This window comes from Mesoplodon mirus (genome assembly GCF_964341445.2).
Source record: "Mesoplodon mirus genome assembly, chromosome: 8".
Classification (NCBI taxonomy): Eukaryota; Metazoa; Chordata; class Mammalia; order Artiodactyla; family Ziphiidae; genus Mesoplodon; species Mesoplodon mirus.
This window is the reverse complement of record NC_138984.1, coordinates 77,188,886-77,200,952: the sequence shown is the minus strand read 5'-3', so window position 1 is coordinate 77,200,952 and position 12,067 is coordinate 77,188,886. Positions and strand designations below refer to the sequence as shown.

Here is a 12,067-nt window from a genome sequence, read left to right as displayed (position 1 = left end):
GTCACAATTCAGCCAATGAAAAGCCATGGACTGTTTGGTTACTATGGCCCTCCCAACTCCCTTTCCCCCTCTAGAAGAGTTCTTCTCTCCATTTTTGCAGGGGGCTTGCACGTTGTTATGCTTGCTGATCCCAAATTGAAATTCTTTGTAGATCCTGAATAACAACCCCCCTTGTTTTGTTTTGTTTTATTTTGCTAGAGAAATAACTGGCAGTCTATTTGTTTTAGGTCAACAATTTGATGGCCCTTATGAGGATCCCCAGAAAACCCCCAACAACTCTGAGGCTGGTGAGCAAACAGGTGTAGAACCAACATTGAGCCCTTGTTGCTCACTGCTTTTCTCATCAACCCTGGATTTTGAGGGTTAGTCTTTCTCCTGGATCTGAGCTTCCATCCACTTTGCATTTTTAAGCTCTCCAGGTTTTATTCAGGATCTATTTTAAGGTTTCTTCCTTTCTGGTTAAGGCCTTGTTCTGTATGCGAGTATTCATTTGGCACTTTGGTATGATTTTGAAATCAGACTGTTCCAGCTGGAACTGGCTAGCCTTCGGCCCATTCCTTTTGGAACAGGAGCTGTTCCTCCTGGAACTGGCTAGCCTTTGGCCCATTTCTTCAGGAACAGGGGATGTTTCCTTGGAACTGTGCCAGTTCAGCCTTTGGCCCAATTCCATTTCAAATAGGGGCTGTTCTATTGGAACTGTGCTGAGCAGCTTTTGGCCTGGCTCCTCTGGGACCAGACTGTTCCCTTAGAACTGGCTGGTATTAGGCCTGCAGGTTATTTGGGCTGTTTAAGCTATTTCAGCTATTTGAGCTGCTTGAAAATTATTCTCTTACTCTAGAGAAAACCCTCCAAGAAATGGAATCCCAGTTATCTAAATATTTTGAGGGTACCCCTCTTACAGGGACCCTGGCCAATTTTTGTTTGAAAACCACGATTCTTCCTCAGGCACATTTCTAACTAAATGGATTGACCCAATCAAAGGCAATTTACAGTATCAATGGCCATTATGAGGAACTTTTGATATCCCCAAACTTAACTTTTCTTAAAGCTGAATTGGACAACCATAGCTCTAAAATTTCTAAAACTGAATGGAATGCATATTTCAATTGGTAATTTGAGACTTCCACATGTTATCAAGAGCCTAAAACTGCCTCTCTGCAAAATGGGACTTTAAGTTTTACTGAGGCAAACAAAGAAAGAAAGATAAAATGTCTTCCTAAGCCTCATGCTCTTCTTCTTTGGCTTCTTTATCTCAGGCTGTGCCTCTGGTGCTATCTTCCTCCTTTCCTTCTATGCCATATACAGCTCCTCTATACCCTCAGTTCCCCCATACTAATTCTCTCGCTGAAGTTCCCTTTTTCTCTGAAACTCCCCACTCCCTTTTCCTCTGAACTTGTCCCTTAAAATTAAGCCTTTTGAGGATCCAGAGGCTAAACCCTTAATTTCTTATACTCCCTGGATTAAAGGTGAACTGCCAGCCATAGTCAAAGATTTTCCCAGAGTAAATGAAGATTCTCACAGATTTGCTGAGGAATTTAATATAGTCAGTCAAATTTATCAACTGGGTTTCTCTGACGTATCAGCTAGTTCATATACTTGTCAGTGAAGGTCAGGTTCAGCATTGGATGAAAAATGCTAATTGGGAAAATCTTAAAAGATCTCTAGAATTACAACCAGAGACCCACCCCTTAACTTCTTATATGATCAGGCTCAGGAAATTGCTAGGTGTCTTCATAGGGCAATTCCTAGGGCTTTTCCAAAGCCTGTTGATTGGAACAAAATTCAGACTTATACACAAAATTCTGATGAATCTGTTCATTACTATTACAATTGACTTCAGATTATTTTTTAAGAAAATTCTGGTCTTCCTTCAGATGTTGTTTCACCAAGGTAGCTTTTAACTCTATGTATTTTAGTAGGTTGAACCTGGATCAGCCCACTAAATAGGATGCAATGGGAAATTGTGTTCACTCTAGATTTAGTTAATCTGGCAAAACCAGCTCTCTCACACTCTAGAGGAGTCACCTAAAAGGGAGACCACTAAAATTCTTAATCTTCAACTCCAGCAAATTAAGCCCCCTAAATGAAACCAAAACCTTCCTAGTTTCTGCTATTATTACAAAGAGCCAGAACATCAGAAAGGAGATTGGTACAAATGTACCTTCAGCCCTCTAACCAATGTCCTCTCAATTCTCAATGACATGGCTCTTCAATGTCCTCTCAATTCTCAATGGCATGGCTCCAAAGAACTACAGGGGCTCTTCGCAATCTTCTTCTTAACTGGCTTAGAGAAACATTTCTCCAGATGGGGGATGAAATTCTTCCAGTCCTAACTGACAACAGAGCCACTCTCGGTGCTCAGCCCCACTACAACAAAGTGGCCCCTGCCTCGATGTACTAAAACAGTCCAAATAGTGGGGATCTCTAATGAACCTCAAGAGGTTCCTGTCTCTAAACCTATTCCCTTTTGTTTAGACTCTTTGAGAGATACACACCCTTTTCTCCTTAGTTCTTCTACCTCTAAGCATTTGTTAGGCTGAGGCTTCTTAGAGAAGTATCATGCCAGATCTTTCTCCCGAAAGGAGTAAATACTTCAGTAGTCATTAAAGCAGCCAACCAGGTGAATTAAATGACCCTTTGACTTTTTTTTTTTTTTTTTTTTTTTTTTTTGCGGTACACGGGCCTCTCACTGCTGTGGTCACTCCCGTTGCGGAGCACAGGCTCCGGATGCGCAGGTTCAGCGGCCACGGCTCATGGGCCCAGCCGCTCCGCGGCATGTGGGATCTTCCCGGACTGGGGCGTGAACCCGTGTCCCTTGCATCGGCAGGCGGACTCTCAACCACTGCGCCACCAGGGAAGCCCACCCTTTGACATCTTTTATTTGCTTTGTCTCTGATGGTACTAGAGTTGAATTCAGGAAACACTGATCATTTTTCTCTGTTGAATCAGCTATCACCCTCCTTGTGGAGAAAACCTCCAGCTAATATTGGCAAAATTCATAGCACAACTTTCATCAAGATTCAAACACATCCTTCAAAACTTCTTCCTGGAATTAATCAATAGCCTATAAGTAAAGAAGTCCTTCAAGTTATAAAGCCCATAATAAAAGCTTACAAGGCTCAAGGCTGCATTATCCCTTGTATTAGGTCCTATGATACTCCTATTTTGGGGGGTGGGGGTTGAGAGTTTATTCCTTAAGTAAGAACGAAGCTTTATTTATTCACAAAAGAAAAAATAGTTGAGGCAAGGGGAAAGACAAGTTTTACACAAAATTACAACAATAACTCCCTTTGGTAAAAAGGGTGGAGGTTTGGGCTTCCCTGGTGGCGCAGTGGTTGAGAGTCCGCCTGCTGATTCAGGGGACACGGGTTCGTGCCCCGGTCCGGGAAGATCCCACATGCTGTGGAGCGGCTAGGCCCGTGAGCCATGGCCGCTGAGCCTGTGCGTCCGGAGCCTGTGCTCTGCAAAAAAACAAAAAAAAGGTGGAGGTTTGTCTAGACCTCCAAGCAATAAACAATATTGTTATCCCCTGACAACCTGTCATTTCTAACCCTCATATGATGCTAACATCCATTCCCATTGGAAATAAATTCTTTACTCTAATTGATTTATGTGGTGCATTCTTTGGTATTCCAGTTGAAGCTAGCCAATACCTTTTTGCCTTTACTTGGGAAGAAAAACAATTCACCTGGACAGTAATGCCTCAGGGTTTTACTGAGAGTCCTTTTTATTTCTCACAAATTCTGATGGCTGATCTGGTTGACATAAAGTTCCCTGGGGGTTCTGCTTTGTTGTAATATATGGATAACTTGCTTCTTTGCTCTCTGTCTCAAGCCTCCTCACAGGAAGACAGCATCCATTTGCTAAAGCTTTTAGCCTTAAATGGACATTAGGTTGCCAAGGAAAATTGCAGTTTTCCCAAGCCCAGGTTTGATATTTGGGGCTTCTGATATCAGAACAAGGGTTACACCTAAATTTAGAGAGGCTTCATGGTGTCCTAAGTTTCCCCAAACCCAAAACTAAGGACCAACTGCAAGGTTTTTTCCGGCTAGCTGGTTACTGCTGAAATTGGATTCCAATTTCTCTCTTATGGCCAAACCTCTGTATTTTTGGATAAATAACAACCCTGACCCAATTTTATGGGAAGAATAAGATAATACAATATTCTAGTACTTAAAGGAGAGTTTGATAAACCCACCTGCCCTTGGGCATCCCTATTCTCAGATTCCCTTTTCCTTTGTGTATGTGAAAGGGAAGGGAATGACTTTAGGGTACTCATCTAAAAACAGGTCGGGCTTCCCTGGTGGCGCAGCAGTTGAGAGTCCGCCTGCCGATGCAGGGGACACGGGTTCGTGCCCCGGTCCGGGAGGATCCCACATGCCGCGGAGCAGCTAGGCCCGTGAGCCATGGCTGCTGGGCCTGCGCGTCCAGAGCCTGTGCCCCGCAACGGGAGAGGCCACAGCAGTGAGAAGCCCACGTAATGCAAAAAAAATAAATAAATAAAAAATAAAAACAGGTCAATGGGACCACCATTGACCCCTTGGGTACTTTAGCTAGTAACTGGATCCTATGGCCAGAGGACAACCTCCCTTGCCTTAGAGCCATTACTAACACCACTCTTTTGGTTAAGGCCACTGAGAAAAATGTTGTGGGAGTGCCTTTAACAACTTTTGTAGCTCATGCAGTATACTGAAGCCCTCCTGACTTCTCAATCCACTCAACATTTCTCAGCTGGCTACCTCATCTCCTATGAAGTCCTTCTGTTAACTCCTCCTCTTTTATGTTCTAATAACCTTAACCCTGCTACTCTCTTCTCCTCTGTCATTGATGAAGTCTTTCACAACTGCTTAATGCTGATGAATCACCTCCTGACTCCTCGTGATGATCTGCAGGAAATTCATTTTGGTAATGCTGAATTCTCATGGTTCACTGATGGTTCTTATTTTAAAGGTAAAAATGGCAAATATTGTGCTGGTTATGTTACTGCAACTGCCTTTGATAGTGTTGAGGGAGTATCTTTTCCTCTGGCTACTTTAGTCCAAAAGGCTGAATTATACACTCCTACATAGGCTTGTACTTTAACCAAGAGCAAAACTGCCAATATTTATACTCATAGTAGATATGCTTTCAGAGTAGCTCATGATTTTTTAATATTATGGAACAATATGGCTTCCTTACTTCCAGTGGAAATAAAGTTTAAATGGCCCCTATGTTCAGGGATTATTGGATGCATTATTTTTATCTGACACTTTAGCTATTATCAATATTCTGGGTCATTCTAAACTGGACTCTCTGAAAGCTAAGGAAAATTACCTTGCTTACATTTTCACAAGGAATGCTGCCCTTAAAGGAACCAACAGCAGCCAACCCCTTTCATGGTCCAAAGGGATATTTCTCCAAATGATAACTTAGAAAAACTGGCTAAAGAAGCCCAACAATTGACCTCAGAAAAGGAAAAACAAGATTAGAAATTCAAGAATTGTTGGTTTGATAAAAAGAGAAAGTTCTGGTTTGGACCAAATAACAACCTAGCCCTACTGGAGACTCTAAAATTCCCACTCCTCACCACTGTACATGCATTAAATCTTTGGTCTACTGACAAAATGATAGCCTTCGTGAATCAATATTGGTAGGGAAACACTAACAAAGCCACAAAAAGTGCCTACTTTACTTGTCCTGCTTGTCTGAAATACAACCCAGGGAAGTCTGCTTTTACTGCTCCTGGACATTTTAAACTGCCTACTGGACCATTCGAGGTCTGGCAAATGGCGTCACACAATTTCCTCTGTCTCATGAATATAAGTATGCTTTAGTCATAGTCTTCATGCTTTCACACTGGACTGAAGCTTTCCCTTGCAGATGAGCTACTGCCTCTCCGTGACTAAAGTTCTTTTGAAAAAGATTATCCCCAGTAAGAGAACTCTTGAACTTCACAGCCATCCCATTTCACTAGTCAGGTACTTCAACAAGTCTGTGCTGTTTGGCTGGTTTTACAACACTTTCACTGTGCTTATCACCCTCAACCCTCTGGTTTAGTTGAATGCATGAATGGCATTATTAAGACTCAGTTGGCAAAACTTGCAGAATCCCTCCAAATACCTTGGCCAAAAGCATTGTTGTTGGTCTTTTAAAATCTCAGATCCACCTCTTTTAGAATTCATAAACTCTCACTCTTTGAGATAATCACTGGATGCCCAATGTATGTGGCTCCTAACTCTTTTGACCTACAGCTGATAAAAGGAGAGATATTCCAATACTGCAAAGGCCTAATTACTTCTATGAAAAATAAAAAATATTTTAGTAGAGCAATCTTTTCATAGTGCACTCTCAAGAGACAAAGACCTTGAGCCTCACACCTTGCAATCTGAAGATTTTGTCTACTGGAAAAGACACATCCAGAAGGACTCTCATCAACCTTGCTGGAAAGGTTGAACACCTATCAGGTGTTGCTAACTGACCCTTGTGCCACCAAACTCCAGGGAATAGACTCGAGTTCATGTGACACACCTAAAGAAAGCACCAAATCCTAATTGGACTTGCACATTATCTGTTGACCTCAAAGTAAAGATTTCCCAGAATTGAAGCAGATGACATGTGATGAGACATCTTTTCCAAAATATCTAAACCAGGTCTATTGGATGTCTGTCACCAAAACTTTGATGATGACATATGCTTCAGATGATCTCCAATGTCTGTGATCTTGATAACATGGACTTTAGATAAAAAGTGTCTGAGAGTTCTTCCTCCTACATCTCCTTGTTACTCAAATGTGACCTCAGTAGGTTTCAAATTCAAGCACTTTCCTTCCAACGTGGGACACTATACTCAGGTAAGGTCCTTCCTTGAAAGGAGGACCAAAAGGCTTCCAAAAAGCCACTGAAACCAGAAAACCTGACTCTTGACCAGCAGTGCTTTCAGAGAAAGATCTTGATCAAAAGGGGAAAATGTAAAAAATTGATAAACAGAAACTTCAACTAAATAGAGTCAGGAGGGGAAGCTCTCATGCCCTATGACAATAGCAGAGCCCAATAGGGAGAAGAAAGACTTCTTCTCCTTTCCTGGCAAGAACTCATCCAATGAGATTGTCACAACTCAGCCAATAGAAAACGATGGACTATTTGGTTACTACGGCCCTCCCAATTTCCTTTTCCCCTCTATAAAAGAGTTCTCTCATTTTTGCAGGGGGCTTGCACGTGGCTTGCCATGGTTGCAGATCCCAAATTGCAATTCTTTACTGACCCTGAATAAACCCTTTTTTGCTAGAGAAATAACTGGCAGTCTATTTGTTTTAGGTCAACACAAAGTAGAAAGTAAAGAGAATTATCTACAACTCGTGGAACAAGAAATAGAGGTTTATATACGTTACTTGTGGTTATTTGTTTATTTATGTACAAAGGTTATGGGAATGTTGAAACTTAGGATATGGTATAATTATTTTGGAAGGAGAGATAGAGCAAGAAGAAAGGTTGGAGGTGGGAGTAGAAAGTGAGCTAAATTCCATCTACTATAATGCTAGTTTTCTCTTATTATATTACTCCTGTGAGAAATTTGGCATATTTTCTTTGTTTTGCATTTTAGTTTCCTTTTGTCATCAATACATTTACCAAATTTTCAGAATATAAAAATATTTTCCCAAATGTTTTCCCTTCAAGCTCCTATGGTGTTAGGCCTTTTTTTATTTTTTTTTGAGTTAAAGTAACAGAAAGATTCATTTGGAGGAATTTCCCATCATGGGAATACACTGCCCCTTACTAGTGAACTGCCTTACAGTTAAGCATACATTAAGCATACATCTAACATAAATATATATATGCATACATATAACAGAATGTTATTTAAAAGGAAGAATTTTATTTGAAATAACAGGATTTTATTTGAAAGAAAGTTGGGAACAAAAACATTTATTAGCCATTTGATCCCATTTATATTCCTAACAAAGGGCACATCAATGGATATTTGAAGTTATTTATCTGCATATTTTAGCAAAATCACTAAATTAGCCAGCTCTTCTGTTAACTTACTCCACTCAAGCAACAAAAACCAAGCAACAAAACCCAAGCAAACTGCTATTTCTGACTCATCTGAATAATAGGCAAGTAAACTTAAGACCTAACTTATTGTAAAATAAATTCTTTAAAGCTATAACTCATGCCTTTACTTTGATTTACACTTGGGAAAATTAATAATTATTTCAAATGAAAATTTAGTCACTGCTCAAAGATTAAAGTACTAACACACTTTTAAAAAGAAGAAGAAGAAATCAGGATAAACCCTTCATCTTGCTGGAGGACTCATGTAACTTGGCTCTTGGAAACCAGTACCATGGTGTGCAGCTGTAAGATTGGCCCATCCATCTTCAACAGCAACCTGGCCAATTCAAGGGCTGAGTACTTCTAGACACTGGTCTCTGGGGCCAATTATCTGCACCTGGATACAACAGATGGGTATTTTGCTCACAGCATCACTTTTGGTCACCCTATGGTAGAGTCTCCAAAAGCAGCTATGACAGGATCCTTTCCTTGAAATGCACAGGATCGTTTCTAGGCTGGAACAGTTGGTAAAGCCAATGGCTGCAGTAGGAGTCAATCCATATATATGAGAACCCAGGGGCCTTAATTAAAGACATTTGGGAGAAGGAGACAAAGGTTGGACTTGCCATCAAACTAGGAATGACAGTTGAGTATTTGGCACCATGGGCTAATCAGATAGATATGGCCTTGGTTACACCAGTTGAACCTGGGTTTGGAGGGCAGAAATTTATGCAAGATATGATGCCAAAGTTTCATCAGTCGAGGGTCCAATTTCTGTCTTTTGGCAGAGAGGTTAATGGTGAAGTGTAGATCATGACACTCTCCATAACTGTGCAAACACAGTGGCTAACATGATTGTGTCTGGTAGTGCTATTATAAGGAATGAAGACTCCAGATCTGTGACCAACCTGTTAAGATATATTTGCTCAGAAGCTACTCAGAAACAAACTTTTCATTTGTGAAATCTCAAGGAGCCCAATGTTTCTATTCATGAAATTTCCCTTTTATTGGAAAATAAGAATGTTGACTACCAAATCATATTGCATGAAGTGGTGCTGCTTTCCCGAGCAATTATTCATTCCCAGGACTAAAACCTATTGTGTAAAACGTTCTAAGAGGTTAGAAACTGGGGTGCATATCTACATTTTTAATGATGGCATTTAAATATTAGGGTACTGAAATACCCTGTTTATTATTGGGAGATTTGATTTTTATAAAGAGTAAAAATATAGCTGTCTTAAGATTATAAACAGAAATGTATCTTAATGCCTAAAGAAGACATATTAGCTATTATGAAGAAAATTATTTTTCTGCATTTCTGAAAAGAATTTTCTGTTGTTTCCCATCTGTTATCCAAAAGCAAATGAAGCCCTTATGTTTTTCCTGTTTCATCATTTGTGATTTGATAATATGAGCAGAATAAAACTCATGAAAAATACAAGCTTGAATCTGGTTGGGAGGGCATACCATATTCCTTTTGCATCTAAAACATCTATATTTTCCCTTTTTTACTTTACAGTCAAATACATAAAAACTATTTTCAAAATGTCTGAAGCCCAGGGGTTTTCAGGTGGTCTGCTCTAAAATATAGGCATTGATTTTATCAGGATGTTTTCTTTGCCGGCTTTGCTTAAGGGGTAGATTATTCAGTGATTTTTCCTCCTTTCTTAATGCCACCTACCATTCTTAAGGACATTAAATAATGCTGTTGCTTTAGTTCTGAGTACAAGGAAAAGTAAAGTCTCTATTTGGAAGTAATATTGAGCTGAATCTTGACTCTGCCCCTTTAGGCCTATTTGACCTCTGAAAAATCACACAACTTCTTTGAGCTTCTATTAACTCATTATACATCAAATGTAATTATAACAATTGTACAGGATCCTGTTGAGCCTTAAAAGAGGCACCATAATATATGCAAAGTTTCCAGTACTATTCCTAGAATTTAGTAGATGCTCAATACAGTATATAAGTTTATGTAATGAGTTATAAAGTACTTTGATATAATCGCATTAAATTTACAAATCATTCTTATGACTGCTAGGACAGGTATTTTTCTTTCCATTTAAAAATAAGAAAGTAAAGCTCAGTAGCAGGCTGGTACCATGGAAAGTCTCTAGTAGGCATAGGATTTCTGGTCTGTACTGTTTTTAAAATGCAGCCCATAGGGAATACACCCTAACAAAATAAAGACTATGTGACAAGCCCACAGCTAACATCATATTCAATGATGAAAAGTTAAAAGCATTTCCTCTAAGATCAGGAATAAAACAAGAATGCCCACTCCTTGAAGTAAGTCACAAAGAGAAAAACAAATATCATATATTAACACATATATGTGGAATCTGAAAAAAATGGTATAGATGATCTTATTTACAAAGCAGAAGTAGAGATGTAGACGTAGAGAACAAATGTATGGATACCAAGGAGGAAGGGAGGGGATGGGATGAATTGGGAGATTGGGATTGACATGTATAGACTATTGATACTATGTAAACTATAAAATAGATAACTAATGAGAACCTACTGTATAGCACAGGGAACTCTACTCAATGCTCTGTGGTGACCTAAATGGGAAGGAAATCCAAAAAGAGGGGATATATGTATACGTATAGCTGATTCACTTTGCTGTGCAGTTGAAACTAACACAACATTGTAAAGCAACATTTATACTTCGATAAAAAAAAAAAGATTGCCCACTCTTGCCACTTTCATTCAACATAGTATTAGAAGTTCTAGCCAGAGCAACCAGATAGGAAAAAAAAAATAAAAGGAATCCAAATTGGAAAGGCACAAATTAAACTGTAACTGTTTTCAGATGACATGATACTATACATAGAACATTCTAAAGACACCACGAAGAAACTACTAGAACTCATCAATGAATTTAGAAAGTTGCAGGATACAAAATTAATATACAGAAATCTGTTGCATTTCTATAAACTAACAATGAGAACTATCAGAAAGAGAAATTAAGAAAGTAATCTCATTTACAATTGCATCAAAAAATAAAATACCTGGGAATAAATCAAACTGAGGAGGTAAAAGACCTATGCTCAGAAAACTATAAGACACTGAATAAAGAAATTTAAGACAACACAAAAAAGATGAAAATATGTACCAGGTTTAGGGACTGGAAAAAGTAATACTGTTAAAATGACCATACTACCCAAGGCAATCTACAGATTTAATGCAATCATTATCAAAATACCAATGGAATTTCCCACAGAACTAGAACAAATAATTCTAAAATTTGTATGGAAACCCAAAAGACCCTGAATAGCTAAAACAGTCTTAAGAAAGAACAACAAAACTAGAGCTATCACGCTTCCTGATTTCAAACTATACTACAAAGCTACAATAATCAAAATGGTATGGTACTGGCACAAAAACAGAAACATAGATCAATGGAACAGAGTAGAGAGCCCAGAAATTAACCCACATTTATATGAATCTATTACAAAGGAGGCAAGAATATGCAATGGGGAGAAGACAGCCTCTTCAATAATGGTGTTGGGAAAACTGGATAGCTACATACAAAGGAATCAAACTGAGCTGGTTTCTGACACCATATAAAAAATAAACTAAAAATGGATTAAAGACTTACATGTAAGACCTGAAACCATAAAAATTCTAGATGAAAACTTAGGTATTACACTCTTAGATATTGGTCTTAGCAAATTTTTTGGATCTGTCTCCTCAGGCAAGGGAAACGAAAACAAAAATAAACAAATGGGACTACATCAAACTAAAAAAACTTTTGCACAGCAAAGGAACTATCAACAAAATGAAAAGGCCACCTACTGAATGGGAAAAGATATTTGCAAATGATATATCCAATAAGGGATTAATATCCAAAATATACAAGGAACTCATATAACTCAACATCAAATAAACAAACAACCCAACTAAAAAATAGGCAGAGCACATGAATAGATATTTTTTCAAAGAAGATGTACAGATGGCCAGCAGACACATGAAAAGATGCTCAACATCACCAGAGTCATGCAAATTAAAACCACAGTGAGATATCTGTCAGA

At 38.9% G+C, this 12,067-nt stretch overlaps 1 protein-coding gene and 1 pseudogene across 9 annotated transcripts in view; one reads left to right on the top strand and one right to left on the bottom strand.

Annotated features, from left to right (window-relative positions):
• The window catches only part of SLC4A10 (solute carrier family 4 member 10), a gene marked incomplete at both ends in the record, with an annotated part of 302,753 nt that overhangs the window by 53,709 nt on the left and 236,977 nt on the right, over window positions 1-12,067 (bottom strand). The window lies entirely within an intron of this gene.
• Window positions 8,323-8,992, top strand: LOC309809843 (ribulose-phosphate 3-epimerase-like; annotated as a pseudogene). Its single transcript has 2 exons — window positions 8,323-8,784; window positions 8,874-8,992. The product of its transcript is annotated as a ribulose-phosphate 3-epimerase-like (transcript).